At 40.7% G+C, this 15536-nt stretch overlaps 1 pseudogene across 1 annotated transcript; it reads right to left on the bottom strand.

The window, feature by feature from the left end:
- Positions 1-2193: 2193 nt before the first annotated feature.
- On the bottom strand, positions 2194-11939 carry LOC100397197 (presequence protease, mitochondrial pseudogene; annotated as a pseudogene). Its single transcript, XR_001907083.4, has one exon. The product of XR_001907083.4 is annotated as a presequence protease, mitochondrial pseudogene (transcript).
- Positions 11940-15536: the final 3597 nt, after the last annotated feature.

Raw genomic sequence — 15536 nt, 5'->3', positions numbered from 1 at the left:
TTTGATTGGTGCATTTAGTCCATTTACATTTAGGGTTAATATTGTTATGTGTGAATTTGATACTGCCATTTTGATGCTAAGTGGCTGTTTTGCCTGTTAGTTGTTGTAGATTCTTCATTATGTTGAAGCTCTTTAGCATTCAGTGTGATTTTGGAATGGCTGGTACTGATTGATCCTTTCTATGTGTAGTGCCTCTTTTAGGAGCTCTTGTAAAGCAGGCCTGGTGGTGACAAAATCTCTGAGTACTTGCTTGTTCGCAAAGGATTTTATTCTTCCTTCACTTCTGAAGCTCAGTTTGGCTGGATATGAAATTCTGGGTTGAAAGTTCTTTTCTTTAAGAATGTTGAATATTGGCCCCCACTCTCTTCTGGCTTGTAGTGTTTCTGCCGAGAGATCTGCTGTGAGTCTGATGGGCTTCCCTTTGTGGGTGACCCGACCTTTCTCTCTGGCTGCCCTTAGTATTCTCTCCTTTATTTCAACCCTGTTGAATCTGACGATTATGTGCCTTGGGGTTGCTCTTCTTGCGGAATATCTTTGTGGTGTTCTCTGTATTTCCTGCAATTGAGTGTTGGCTTGTCTTGCTAGGTGGGGGAAATTTTCCTGGATGATGTCCTGAAGAGTATTTTCCAGCTGGGATTCATTCTCTTCGTCCCCTTCTGGTACACCTATCAAACGTAGGTTAGGTCTTTTCACATAGTCCCACATTTCTTGGAGACTTTGTTCATTCCTTTTTGTGCTTTTTTCTCTGATCTTGGTTTCTCGTTTTATTTCATTGAGTTGGTCTTCGACTTCAGATATTCTTTCTTCTGCTTGGTCAATTCAGCTATTGAAACTTGCGTTTGCTTCGCGAAGTTCTCGTATTGTGTTTTTCAGCTCCTTTAGTTCATTCATATTCCTCTCTAAGGTATCCATTCTTGTTATCATTTCCTCGAATCTTTTTTCAAATCTTTTTTCAAGGTTTTTAGTTTCTTTGCATTGATTTAATACATGATCTTTTAGCTCACAAAAGTTTCTCATTATCCATCTTCTGAAGTCTAATTCCGTCATTTCGTCACAGTCATTCTCCGTCCAGCTTTGTTCCCTTGCTGGTGAGGAGTCTTGGTCCTTTCTAGGAGGCGATGTGTTCTGGTTTCGGGTGTTTTCCTCCTTTTTGCGCTGGTTTCTTCCCATCTTTGTGGATTTGTCCGCTGGTCGTCTGCGTAGTTGCTGACTTTTCGTTTGGGTCTCTGAGTGGACACCCAGAATGTTGATGATGAAGTATTTCTGTTGCTTGATTTTCCTTCTACCAGTCTAGCCCCTTCGCTGTACGACTGTTGAGGTCCGCTCCAGATCCTGCTTGTCTGGGGTGCACCTCTAGTAGCCGTGGCACAGCGAGGGATGCTACCAGTTTCTTTTTCTGCTCTCTTTGTCCCAGGATGATGCCTGCCTAATGACAGTCTTTTGGATATAGAGGGGTCAGGGAGCTGCTTGAGGAGACAGTTTGTACTTTATAGGGGTTTAATTGCTGAGCTGTGCACTCTGTTGTTCATTCAGGGCTGTTAGGCTGCTATGTTTGATTCTGCTGCAACACAGCTCATTAAACAACCCTTTTTTTTTTTTCTCAAATGCTCTGTGTTGAGGGGTTTGGGCTTTATTTTTGGATGTCCGATCAGGTGTCCTGCCCAGCTAGAAGGCAGACTAGCCACTGTTTGGCTGCCGAGGCTCCGCCCTGCTGTTGTGTGATTCGCGCTGTTCCTGCTGGCTCTGCTGTGGTCTCCACCACGCCCTGCGGCGGAGTCTCTTCGTTGTAGTGTGTTGCCTCAGCAACGGCAGGCTGCGTCAGCAGTGGGCGTGTATCTCAGTAGGGACCGGTTGCCTCGGCAACGGCTGGCTGCGTCAGCAGTGGGCGTGTATCTCAGTTGGGGCGGGTTGCCTCGGCAACGGCTGGCTGCGTCAGCAGTGGGCGTGTATATCAGTTGGGGCAGGTTGCCTCCGTAGTGGTGGATGCCCCTCCCCCACAGAGCGTCTCGGACCGTCTGCCTGGGATAGTTTGAAATCGCGGTTTTGTTCGTCCCACTGGGTATCCCAAGCGATCTGTCCCTGCAATCCCCTGGGCTGGGCTACTGTGCAAGTCTCGTTCAGTCTCGAGTCCAGCCCTCTCAAGTCTCAGGTTGCCGGTTCAACAAGGCACCTGGACAAGCGCGCCCTGTGGGGATTGCTGGGTAGGGCCGGCCGCCGCCGCCCCGGCTGCCGGCTTCGCCAGGCAGACCTACTGCCTGGCGTCCCATGTCTTTTTATACTTGGGAGTTTCCCCGTTCTGTGGGCAACAAAGATCAGTCTGGAAATGCAGCACTGACTCACCGTTTGCGAATTCAACGCGGGCTCCAATCCTGGGTTGTTCTCACAGCGCCATCTTGAGTCCCCTCCTCCTTGATTTGATTTTTAAATCCCACAAATAAATGAGAACATATGATGGTTGTCTTTCTGTGCCTGCCTTTTTTCACTCAATATAATGATCTTCAGTTCCATCCATGTTGTTACAAATGACAGGATTTCATTCTTTTATGGCTAAATAGTACTCCATTGTGTATGTGTACCACATTTTATTTATCCATTCATCTGTCGAGGGACACTTAGGTTGCTTCCAAGTCTTGGCTATTGTGAACAGTGCTACAATAAACATGAGAGTGCAGATATCTCTTTAATATGCTGATTTCCTCCCTTTTGGATATATACCCAGCTCTATATTTAGATATCTGAGGAACCTCCAAACTGCTCTCCATAGTGGTTGTACTAATTTCATTCTTACCAACAGTGTACGAAGGTTCTACTTTCTCTACATCCTTGCCAGCATTTCTTATTGCCTGTCTTTTGGATATAAGCCATTTTAACTGGTGTGAGATGATGTCTCACTGCAGTTTTGATTTGCATTTTGCTGACGGTCAGTGATACTGGCCACTTTTTCATTTGCCTGCTTGTTTGTATGTCTTCTTTTGAGAAATGTCTATGCACATCTTTTGCCCATTTTTTGGATTGGATTCTTAGATTTTTCCCTATAGAGTTCTTTGAGCTCCTTACATATTCTGGTTATTAGTCCCTCGTCAGATGGGCAGCTTGCAAATATTTTCTCCCATTCTGCTAGTTGTCTCTTCACTTTGTTGATTGTTTCCACTACTGTGCAAAGTCTTTTTAACTTGATATGATCCCATTAGTTCATTTTTGCTTTGGTTCCCTCTGCTTGTGGGGTATTACTCAATAATTTTTGCCCAGACCAATGTCCTGGAGACGTTCCCCAGTTTTTTTAGTAGTTTCATAGTTTGAGATCTTAGATTTAAGTCTTTAATCCATTTTTATTTGATTTTTGCTTATGGTGAGATACAGGGTCTAGTTTCTTTCTTCTGCATATGATATCCATTTTTCTTAGCACCATTTATTGAAAAGACTATTTTTTTTTTCAGTATATGTTCTTGGTACCTTAATTGAAAATGAGTTCACTGTAGGTATGGGGATTTATTTCTGGGCTCTCTATTCTGTTCCACTGGTTTATATGTCTGTTTTTATGCCAATCCCATGCTGTTTTGTTTACTATAGCTCTATAGTACAATTTTTTTATCACCCTATCTTGATATAGTATAATTTCAAGTCAGGTAATGTAATTCCCCCAGTTTTGTTCTTTTTGCTTAAGACAGATTTGATTAGTCTGGGTCTTTTGTAGTTTATATACATTTTAGGATTATTTTTTGTATTTCTGTGAAGAATGCCATTGGTATTTTGATGAAGATTGCATTGAATTTGTAGATTACTTTGGGTACTATGGACATTTAACAACACTAATTCTCCCAATCCATGAACATGAAATATCTTTCCTTTTCTTTCTTTTTTTTTTTGGTGTTATCACTATTTTAGAGTTTTCATTATAGAGATATTTCACTTCTTTGGATAATTCCTAGGTATTTTATTTTATTTGTGACTATTGTAAATGGGATTAATATTTTGATTTCTTTTTTCAGATTGTTTGCTCTTAACATACAGAAATGCTCCTGATATTTGTATCCTTCAACTTTACTGAGTTTATCAGTTCTAATAGTTTTTGTATGTGTGTCTGTTTGTGTGTGGATTCCTTAGGATTTTTTCAAAATATAGGATCATATCATTTTTAAACAAGGATAATTTTACTTCTTCCTTTCCAATTTGGAGACCCTTAACTTCTTTCTCTTCTCTGATTGCTCTAACTAGGACTTCCAGTAATATGTTTAATAAAAAAGTGGACAACCTTGTTGTGTTCCCGATCTTAGAGAAAAGACTTTCAATTTTGCCCCATTCTGTATAATAATAGCTGTGGGTCTGTTATATATGGCTTTTATTATGTTGATGTATGTTCCTTCTATATCCAATTTTTTGAGGTTTTTCTTGTATCATGAAGGGATGTTAAATACTAACAAATGCTTTTCTGGCATCAATTGAAATGATCATATGGTTTTCATCTTTCATTATGATACATATGATGTATCATATTCATAGACTTGTGTGTGTTCAACTATCCTTGCATTCCTGGGATAAATTCCACTTGGTCATGATGAATGATCTTTTTTTCATGCCATGTTATCTTTAATTAAGCACAAAAATCTTTCTAACATGTCACTAGAGACCATTTTACCCACTGCTCTGTTTGGCCGCCAGTCTCTCATCTCTCTCTTCAGCAATGGTGAGGCAGATACCCTTTCCTCTGGGAAGAGAAATGCATGGTAGTCATCTTCACCAGCACTTTTAAATCTTTTTCTTCCTCAAAGCATGGGTTGTTAAATATTTCACTCCATAAATGCATCTGTCTGGCAGGTTTCGGTACAGGCAGAGAGAGGAGAAAAGCACACCCTGCTCATAGGTATCCATATGCAAGTTGTCAGGGAGCACGTGGGGAGAAGCGATCATTCCTCCAGTCTTCAGTTCTATCTGCTGAGCCTGCTCCTGGTAGTCAGGTAGGCCACAGCCCAGTTTGGTGAGGATGCTGCAGAAAAGAGGCACCTAGGGGCTCAGCTCCTCAGGGAGCATGTTCAGACTGGAGAAGGCCCAGAAATATACCACACCATTGGTGGGCTGGGTGCAGTACTGAACAGGGATATCTCCAATTGTCAGGACCACTTCCAACTTCTTGATAGGTATGGTGGGCTCAATATCTGAAACTTTCAACACTGGCAGACAAGAGGCATTTTGAGGTTTGCTTTGTTGAGTCCGTAATTCTAAACCTTTCTTGTAGATCTGCTGCCTGTCTCTGGAGGACAAAGCCTCAACCTTCTGCTTGAGCTCTGTAGCTTCTGCCTGTGCTTGCTTCTCATGACCCTTGTCGTTTGGACTCATTGATAAAGTCAGCTTATGCTGATTATTCTTAAAATACTGTTTTACTTTTTCTTGTAAAAATTTTGGATTTTTCTGCAGGCACTGTCTGAATTTAGCCAACTGATTTCCCACTTCAAGAGCTCCACAGGGTTCCCATCATGGTTCCAGCAAGAAGCTATGTATGATGTCAGAGTCAATACAAAGCTGGCAGACTGATGTTTCATCTGTATTTCAATTTTATGAAGTAAAGCTTCAATTTGATCATCTTCAAATCTTTTCTCAACTACTTCATCAATTGTTTTGTTTATGACTCATCTGATGGTCTCTATGTCTTTCTCCACAATCCCTTGGAGGTCAACTCTGAAGCAGGCCTCCCTTATTAGCTATTATATCCAACATCAGGAGAAAAGTCTGTGCCAAGGCCAGATTCAATCAAGGCTTTGTAAAAGAGAGTTGGGCCCAGAAATCAAGAGTGAAGACAGAAGACTTAGTGTGAATTCTTCAAATGTGTTGATGATGTCTGGTAATAGGAAGTTAATGCTGATGGTTGTTTGTTTAGAGGGATCTGTAGAAAATGAATATGGGCTACATGTTATCTGGAATTCCTTAGGCTTGTCCCAGGGTGTCTGAACTGGCACTGTGGTGCTCAGTTCAATTTTCTGAAATTTTCTCAGTGCTTCCTCATGAATTTGTTTCAGATGCTGTTCTAACAGAAAATTACCATGCATGAATAACCTAGCATAGCTTAAGTGATAGTGAGTGACATGAAATTGCTTAATTTGCTCCCATGTAAGCTCTGGGATGTACAATGGATCACCCCCAGAGACCACTGAGTAAGTGTGGTCTGGAAGAAGTCTGTTCTGAAGGTGCTGGGAGAATATCCTCTCATTGTCTGTAAATGCTTCCTTCACCTCATTAAAGCAGACTCCTTTAAAGACCAAGGACATCTGGGGGTCATTCAGACCTTCCTGCCAGAAATCCAGCTCTGGTAAACATGGGGAAAAGGCGGCATCCAAATACACTGAGAGGAGATTCTGAAAGTCCTTGGGATTTTGTGTGAAAAATGGATACAGAGTATAATCACTGTGAAGGGGTTTATGAAAGTGGATAGGGACCAGTTCAACATTTTGAAGAAAGGGTCTCTGCATGGATATTTCTGAGACCCACAAAGGATAGTATGCTCAAGAATGTGAGAAACACTGGTGCTGTCCACAGGAGTGGTGCAGAACTGCATGCTGAATAGATTATTTGTGTCTTCTCTGGCCAGGTTTAAATATCTGGCTCCAGTGAACCATCATGGCTGAGGTTCACTGCAGTCAGAAATAGCTCAGGAACAGATGTCACCTGGTTTATGGTGAATCTGTGGATCTTGTCTCCTAGTTTATACTGTAGAGCCCTCTCACAAGCCCAGTTACTGTTCCATCACCACGCTTTGTGGTGTGCGTGTCTGCTGCTCAGCTGCCTCAACCACCCAGGCCCTGCTGCCTGCCACAGCACCACGTGGCATGTCTTCATTTCTTTTTATTGCTGAATTTTGTCAACATTCTTAAATGCCCATTACCGAATCCACGACCCTAGAAATGGTTCACTCTGGTGAACAGAGCAGAAAGAATGACTACCTTCTTCCTTAACCGGAACACTGCCAATTGCAATCAAAGATCAACTTAGCATTCTCAGTAGTCAGATTGCAAAATTATCTCATTTAGGCTCCAGTTAACAAAAATTCCACGTTATTTTCACATGGATTTTTGTTCAGCAATTGCTCGGACTCATATGCTATTTTGAACCCAAGTACAATATTCAACACAACATTTTTTTTCTTTTATAGCATGTAAAAATTGAGATATATACTTTATATAACATAGAATTCAACATTTTGTATGTCTATTTCAGTATATTGACTATGGTGAGCAACTAATACCACTACATACTTCTAGAACATTTCCATCACCCCTGAAAGAAACCCCATACCTATTAGCAGTTAATCGCTATTCTCCCCTTCCTCATCCCTTGGTAACTACTAAACTACTTTTTTTTTTTTTGAGACGGAGTTTCACTCTTGTTACCCAGGCTGGAGTGCAATGGCGCAACCTCGGCTCACCGCAACCTCCGCCTCCTGGGTTCAAGCAATTCTCCTGCCTCAGCCTCCTGAGTAGCTGGGATTATAGGCATACGCCACCATGCCCAGCTAATTTTTTGTATTTTAATAGAGATGGGGTTTCACCATGTTGACCAGGATGGACTTGATCTCTTGATCTCGTGATCCACCCGCCTCGGCCTCCCAAAGTGCTGGGGTTACAGGCGTGAGCCACCGCCCCCAGCCCCTAAACTACTTTTTGCATCTATTTGTCTATTCTGGACATTTCATTAAATGAATCATACAATATGTGGTCTTTTATGTCTGGTTTCTTTCACTTAGCATGTTTTCAAGGTTCATTTACGTGGTAACATATAACAACTGCACTTCTTTTACGACTGAATAATATTTCATTGTACATATATACTACATTTTGTTTATCCATTCATTAGATATAGTGTTTGGCCAGAGAGGCTTAAACCAAGTCTGACAGACAACCTCTGACTGGGGTCAGGAATGAGAAGCAAAGGCAGTAAGAGAAGACGACCAGTTAATGTGTTACAGAGAGATCCCCTGAGACAGTGGTGTGTACAGCCAAAAGTCTAGCAGAGGCTGTGGCTTCTTTCTGAGTCTGGAATGAAATAATGGAATAATCAGTTTGGATGTTATGTCCAAGACCTTTGCTGAAGATGGAATGGCATGAAGTTTCCCAAGATTTGCTAAGTATAGTAGTTTTCACACTTTAGCTTGAGTCAGTCACCTGGAGGGCTTGTTAAAATACCGATTGCTTGACCCCACTCCCTGAGTTTATGACTCAAACTCAGGACAGTGTTGGGGCCTGAGAATTGGTATTTCTAGCAAGTTCCCCAATGATACTTATGCTGCTGGTGCAGGGACCTCACATATTTTGAGAACTTCTGCCTTAGTAAATGAATTTATCCCACTGAAAAGTATTTTGAAGAGAGGTGGTCCCTACTATCACTCCTTCAGGACTTTCCCTGCCCAGTGACTTTAGTACTGGAGTTTGCCATGGCTTCTTTACTTGTCTTATATGATCCATATGTTCACCCTACTTAGGTTTCTTTTAGGGAGAGAACTGGAATAAAGAATAAAGAATATGTTCTTAGTGTGACTCATGAAGCTGTGAGTAAAAACTGGAGGAAGGTAAGTGAAATGAAAAGGATCCTAAATTGATGCTCTTACTTCGTATAGTGATCCTTGGCCAATCTGAGGTTTCCTTGAGGTCCTTGTTGGTAACTATCAATTAGTTTTCTTAGCAACCAGCCAGCTAGCATGGACTTCATGGTGTTGGAAGGTGAGAGAATAGAACAGGAGTCATCATTCACATGCAATGAGAGGTGCAATGCATTGGGGTTGGCAAAGTCTGTGATAGAAACACATGATTACAATTGTAGTATTGTTAGTAGGAGGTAAAACAACAGAAATACTTTTTAAATACTTTTCCAGATGCCTTGCCAAGAAGGCTGAAAGATGGAGTGTGAGGAACTGGCAGTAGCCCAGTGGACTTGAAATACAGGGCTTTGGAAATTTGTCTCCCTCAAATACAAAGAGACAAACTTGAGACCATTATCAAATAAAGACAACACCCTTAGAGGTGACAGAACAATATAGTTCCTACGTTGTTTTCTGACCTTGTGGAGCAGAGCCACCCTGTCAGCCTGGACCGCATATCCTCTAGAATGTTTAGAGGGGCAAATTCTATTTTTTACCAAAGCCACTGTAATTTTAAATTTCTTAATTATAGCAGTTTAGTCTGTCCTTTATATATACCATAAATATTTGAGGATAAAATAAATGAAATTATAAAAATAAAGGTAGTATACAGTTAAGTGCTAAGTCAGAGGAAGGGGAAATCACTTTGGTCTAGAGATGTCAGAAAAGGCTTCTGTTTCAATTAGGGTTTTCCAGAGAAACAAACTCTATTTTATATGTGTGTACAACACACACACACACACGCACATGCATGTGCACACACACACACATACAGTCAGAGACTTATTTTAAGAAATAAGAAATTGGCTCATGCAATGTGCAATGTGGGGGCTGGCAAGTCTGAAATCCATAGTGTAGGCAGGCAGGCAGGCTGGAAATTCAGGAGGAGTTAATGTTGCCGGTTTGAGACAGAATTTCTTCTTGGGTAAACCTCAGTTTTTGCTCTTAAGGCCTTCAACTGATTTGATGAAGTCTACCGGCCTTATTCAGACTAATCTTTACTTAAAGATCATAGATGTTAACCACAGCTACAAAATGTCTTCACAGCAACATCTAGATCAGTGCTTGATCAAATAACTCAGTACTATAGCCTATCTCAGTTGACATGTAAAATTACCCATCACAACTTCTCATAAAAAGTGGTATTTGAGCTTGACCTTGAAGAATGGATAAAATTTAAATAAGCACATGACTTACATCAGGCTGATTTTTGCATGCTTCTTATCTGGCCATGTGTTCCTGGAGCTATAATAACTTTCCTCAAGGATATAAACAGCCTAATTTAAGCCGTGGCTCCATATGGAGAAAGATAATTTAAACCCATAGTCTGGTTCAATCAGTGACTTAAATGCTGCAATTCTGAAGGGCCATTTGTTCATATAATGCAATACTGAATGGTGCAAGTGGCCCTGATGGTTCCACACATGGACACTGGCATGATGCATTTGCAGATTGCTTCTGTGAAGCTCTGGCAAGAACAGAACATTAACCCAGTAGAAGTTCCCTGGTCACACACACAGGCACAGACACAATGTCCAGTTAACTTTGGAGGCTTGCACATGGCTTCCAGTAACTTAGATGGCACAACTTCTGGGTGAAGGTGGGTCACAACACTTAGGCAATGTACAAATTTTTGTGAAATTCAAGTACTCGAACTTATTACTGAGAAACAGGAAAGCCCTCAGCTGAAGCAGATCTCAACTCAAGCAAAGGTGTGCTTTTATTTGAGAAGAGAAGGAAAAAAATTCATTTGCTTTAAATCAGGACTGTCACTGGGTCTACAAGCAGGCAACTGTGTGGAAGGATCCCACCAGATGGCTTCCTCGCCTGTCACAAAGTCTCTGCCATCTGCTGCAGTTTATCAGCACTGGAGCTTCATTTTCTTCTGCTAAGGTTTGATCACTTCTAAAATGTTATAGGCTTTCTGAAAAAAAGATTTGATAAAGAGAAAGAACAAAGACTGTAGGAACCTGAGGATAAAAGGATTCAGAAGTTAAATGCAGTTATCTCTGAAGATCAAATTTGCCAAATTTACTGCAAGTTAAACTACTCTTAGTACCTGGTTGGAAAACTTAAGTCCAACTCAGTGTGTGCTATTGATCTTGGTCCTATTTGTTCAGAGCAAAAATGTAGAGTATATGAATGGATATAATCCCTTAAAAGAGAGTTTAAATGCAAGACTTTGGCCCTTAAGAGGTACTACTAGAAGTCTGCATTCTTCCCCAACTGCCATTATAAAACCTAGATAACTAGATAAAAGAGAAACAACCATTCTTGGATATTGAATAATAGGCAGTGCAGCACTATGATGTTCAAGAGAAAGGAATAAAATAAGATGAATCCTACAATTGCTCTGGCCTTCTTCCTGGAAGCAATTTTCTGGCAGTGGCTCAGGAAGAGGGAACCCAAATAGAGCCTGATGGTCTTACTGAGTGGAGACAGAGATCATAAATAGTGGACAGAAGGGAGCTTTGGAGTGAAAAGGGATCCAGATATCTATATAGAGGTCCTTTTGAGACTTTGACTATCAATTTGTGCATGCAAAGGGTGAAACTTTATGAGATGGAACAAAGTGCTGGGAAAGAGCAATTATTGGGACACTGTAAGCCAAGTAACTCTCAAAGCTTGCACAGGATTGGGACTAAATCAGGTTCCCACTAATCAGAGTGAAGAAACTTTGCTGAATACATGGAGAATTCAGTAGCCACCTTAGATAGGTCAAATTTTAATAGGGAGCCTAAACCAGACCTAGAGTAAGGCTACTCCAGATAAACTCACTGCCAGAAAAACTTAAAAGCAAGTCTGGAAAAGATTAAGATAACCTGTAAATAACTTTCTGCTACAGTACAGATAATCTTTAAAGGAATGTAATAATATCCAGTAATCAGCAATGTAAAATTTAAGTCCAACATCCAATAAAAATTACTAGAGGCCGGGTGTGATGGCTCATGCCTGTAATTCCAGCACTTTGGGAAGCTGAAGTGGGTGGATCACTTGAAGTCAGGAGTTTGGGACCAGCCTAGCCTGACCAACATGGCAAAACCCTATCTCTACTAAAAATACAAAACTTAGCCAGGCATGATGGCAGGTGCCTGTAATCCCCATTACTCGGGAGGGTGAGGCACAAGAATCACTTGAAGCTGGGAGACAAAGGTTGCAGTGACCTGAAATCCTGCCACTGAACTCCAGCCTGGGCAACAGAGCAAGACTCCATTTCAAAATAGTAATAATAATAATTACTAGACATAGGAAAGCGTGGCTCATAACCCAGAGAAAAATCAGTTGATAGAAACAGACCCAGACATGACAGATGATGAAATTAATTAGACAAGAACTTTAAAAGACTTATCAGAAAAATAAGTCTCAAGGATTTAAAAGAATATATGAACACAATAAAGAGATAAATTGAAGACATAGAAACATTGGGGTAAAAAACAAAATAAATTTTTTAGATGAAAAATAAAATATCTGAAGTGAAAATTTTACTGGACAAAATTAAATAGCAGGCTAGATATTGCAAAAGAATAAACCATGAAGCTAAAAAGAATACAATACAAATAATCTAAAATGAGGCACAGAGTAAAAAAGATTGTAAGAGTATTGTACAAGCAGTGGCAGAATACAGGTCCTTAGGGCTAAAATAGTTAAAACTGTTTCACCTCACTTGAAAAAAGACTGCAGGACTAGATGGGCAAGGCATTTGTCACTAATTGGAAGAAGAAAATGTGGAAAATCAGGCTGAGACATCCACTGATCAGAGGATGCATTTTTTAATGTTGCTGAATATTTGGATGCCTTCTTCCTTCCTCAGTCTCTTGTCTATTCATTTCGGAGAAAAAGCTTGATGCGAAAGTACAAACTTACCACAATAAAGCACATGTTCTTTAGCCACATATGCACAGTTGTCCCTTGGTATCTGTGGAAGATTGGTTCCAGGACCCCTCATGGATAGCAAAATCCATAGATGGTTGTGTCCCTTGTATAAAATGGTGTAACACTTACGTGTAACATGCACATTCTCCTATATATTTTAAATCATCTCCGGATTGCCTATAATATCTAGTACAAGGTAAATGCCTTGCAAATAGTTGTTATCTATATTGGTCTTAAATTTTGTATATTTTAATTCTTTTTATTTTCAAATATTTTTAAATCCATGGTTGACTGAATCTGGGAATGTGGAATCCACAGATATGGAAGACTGTACTTGGATTAGGCTCTGCCTTTGCTCTTAGCTCCTCATGCCTGAACCCACTCATCTCCCACAGAATATTCAGCCCCATTCTAGTAATCAGACCAAGCCAGAGGCAAGAGACTAGAGAATCACTCATAGACTTTCACCATCTCAGCTCAGAAATGGCACATGTCCTTTGTACTCATGTTTCTTTGGCCAAAACCAGGCATGTGGGTCTGCCCAACTGCAAAGGGGCCAGAGATGTTAAGAAGCAAATGGGAGACACAAAGAAAGTGTGGCTCATAACCCAGAGAAAATGCAATTCATAACTCATACTTTCACACATTTTGGCTCATCACCAAATGGGAACTTGGTGAGCATTGCTCTCTCTTCATATTATCCCTTCCCTTTCTCCAGTCATCTGGTTTACTTTTCCAGAGGGAAGCCCATTACCAGTGTCTTCTGCCACAAAAATTCTATTATTACAAACATGCATATATATGTGTATATATGTGTGTGTATTATAAGTATATATACTTAAATAACACTTTGCTATCAGTCTTCTATACTTTTTTCACTTAATCATATGTCTTAGAGATCTTTCCATCTCTGTACACGACAATTTTCTTATTTTTCATTTTTAAGAGGGGTTAATTTTTATATTTTGCTACATTCACATGATTCAAAAGAGAAACTACCTCTGTCCTCTATCTGTTCACACACCCCACTCTTAGGTGATCACTGTTATTAGCTTTTGTGCATCCTTCCAGAGGTTCTTGATGCACATAGTAGCAAAATCTAGATATGTCCTTGTTTACTACCTTTTTACACAAAAGGTATCATACTATATATGTTGTTCTAACCTTTTTTAAAGTTTAACAATATATCTTGTGGGTATTTCCATATTAATACAAGAAGAACTTTCTCAGTCTTTCTTTACAGTTGTATAGTATTCCATTGTCTGTATGTATCATATCATTCCCCAGTTCCTTATGAACTGCAATGTGTAACCTTGTATATACATCAATTCACATGGTGCAAGTGACTCTGTAGGCTGTATTCTCAGAAATAGTATTTTCTACCCTTTTATATAGATTAATCTAATGAAGGATAGGGGATTATTTTGCTGGGTCTGCTGAAAAGAACCTCTTTGCAAGCCCTGTGGGGAAGTGACTGGCATCTCAGCTCCTATTTCTCTGAACTTAGAATGTGAGTACCTGGTGCCTTTTGTTCTCGACTGTGGGTTCCAGTTGCCAGTTCTGGGAAAACAGGAAGATTCCAAATAGCACTTTGACTATTGTGTGTCAGTATTCTAAGATCTCACTCCAACAGCCTGTCTACTTTCCCAACCCCAGTGAAGAGTGAGGCCATACTCTGCTTGCCTCCCTGCCTCAGACCTGGAGCCCTACCATGGGTCAGGCTTGGTTGGCCCCAGATGCAGACTTGGTTGGTGGCTTGCAAGTAACAGAGATTCACAATTCTTGAGTTAATGGAGAATGGCTGGCATTAGCATCAGCAAGTGACAAAGCCAAATACCTGGTCTACAAAAAGGTTGAGAGGGCCATGGAAGCTACTGGAAGCCAGAAATGGGCCAAAGCCAAGGAGACACACAAACATTAGCAGTTAGCAGAAATGACTCAGGAGCCATGTATAGAATGGAGATTGAGAAGACAAAGTCAAAATTAAAAGCCAACTTGAGCAACTAAAACAACAACATCAAAAACAATGTCCTGAGTACCTACTATATGCCAAGCACTATTCGATGTGCAATAAATGAAACAGACTGTGACTGTCCTCAAGAACTTACATTCAGTGTAGGGACAGATAATAAAACAATAAACAAAGGCTATGAAGGTAGTAAAGTTCAATGAAGGAAAGTGAAGCAGATTAAGGTGGCTGAGGAATGAAATGTGTCTGCTTTTTAAGAGCATAGTCAGCAAAGGCTTCTACAAGAAGATGGCATTCGGTGAAATGAATGAAGTGGGGGAAACAACCGTGAGACTGTCTAGAGAAGGGAATTCCAAGTAAGTGCCAAAGACCTGAGGTTGAAGCATGCTTCACAAAGTAAAGGAAAAGGTGGAAGGCCAGGATGGCTGGAGTGGAGTTAGTGACAGAGTGCTAAGATCTGAAGCTGGGGAGGTTGGCAAGGGCCAGGTTGTGTGAGACTGTCAAGCCATGGTAAGGGCTACTTTATTTTCATTATGGCTGTGAATTATTGGGGAGGGTTTTGAGCAGAGATGAGATAGGTTCTGAGTTATATTTTTAATCACTCTGGCTGTTTTGTGGAGAAGAGACTGGGGTAGAGTAAAGAAGAAGTGGAAGCAGAAAGAATATTTAAAGGCAATTGCAATCATCTAGGCAAGAAAAGATGACAGACTAGAATGTAGGTGGTGCAGGTGGTGATAAGAGGGAGGATTTGAGATATACTGGCATTTCCCACTTATTGTCATTAATTTGTTCCTGAAAATATCCTGTGCAATACAATGAGTGTATTTCCCATTGTTTGTAAATAGAAAACAGTTATGAAAGCATTGTGAGGCCAGGCCTGGTGGCTTATGCCTGTAATCCCAGCACTTTGGGAGGCTGAGTAGGCGGATTGCCTGAGCTCAGGAGTTCACGACCAGCCTGGGCAAGAGGGTGAAACCCCTTCTCTACTAAAATACAAAAAAGTAGCCAGGCATGGTGGCATGCACCTGTATTCCCAGGTACTTGGGAGGCTGAGGCAGGAAAATTGCTTGA

The sequence above is a fragment of the Callithrix jacchus genome, chromosome 14 (genome assembly GCF_049354715.1).
Source record: "Callithrix jacchus isolate 240 chromosome 14, calJac240_pri, whole genome shotgun sequence".
Taxonomy (NCBI): domain Eukaryota; kingdom Metazoa; phylum Chordata; class Mammalia; order Primates; family Cebidae; genus Callithrix; species Callithrix jacchus.
Note: the sequence above shows the minus strand (reverse complement) of the source record. Positions and strands in the feature narration are given on the sequence as shown.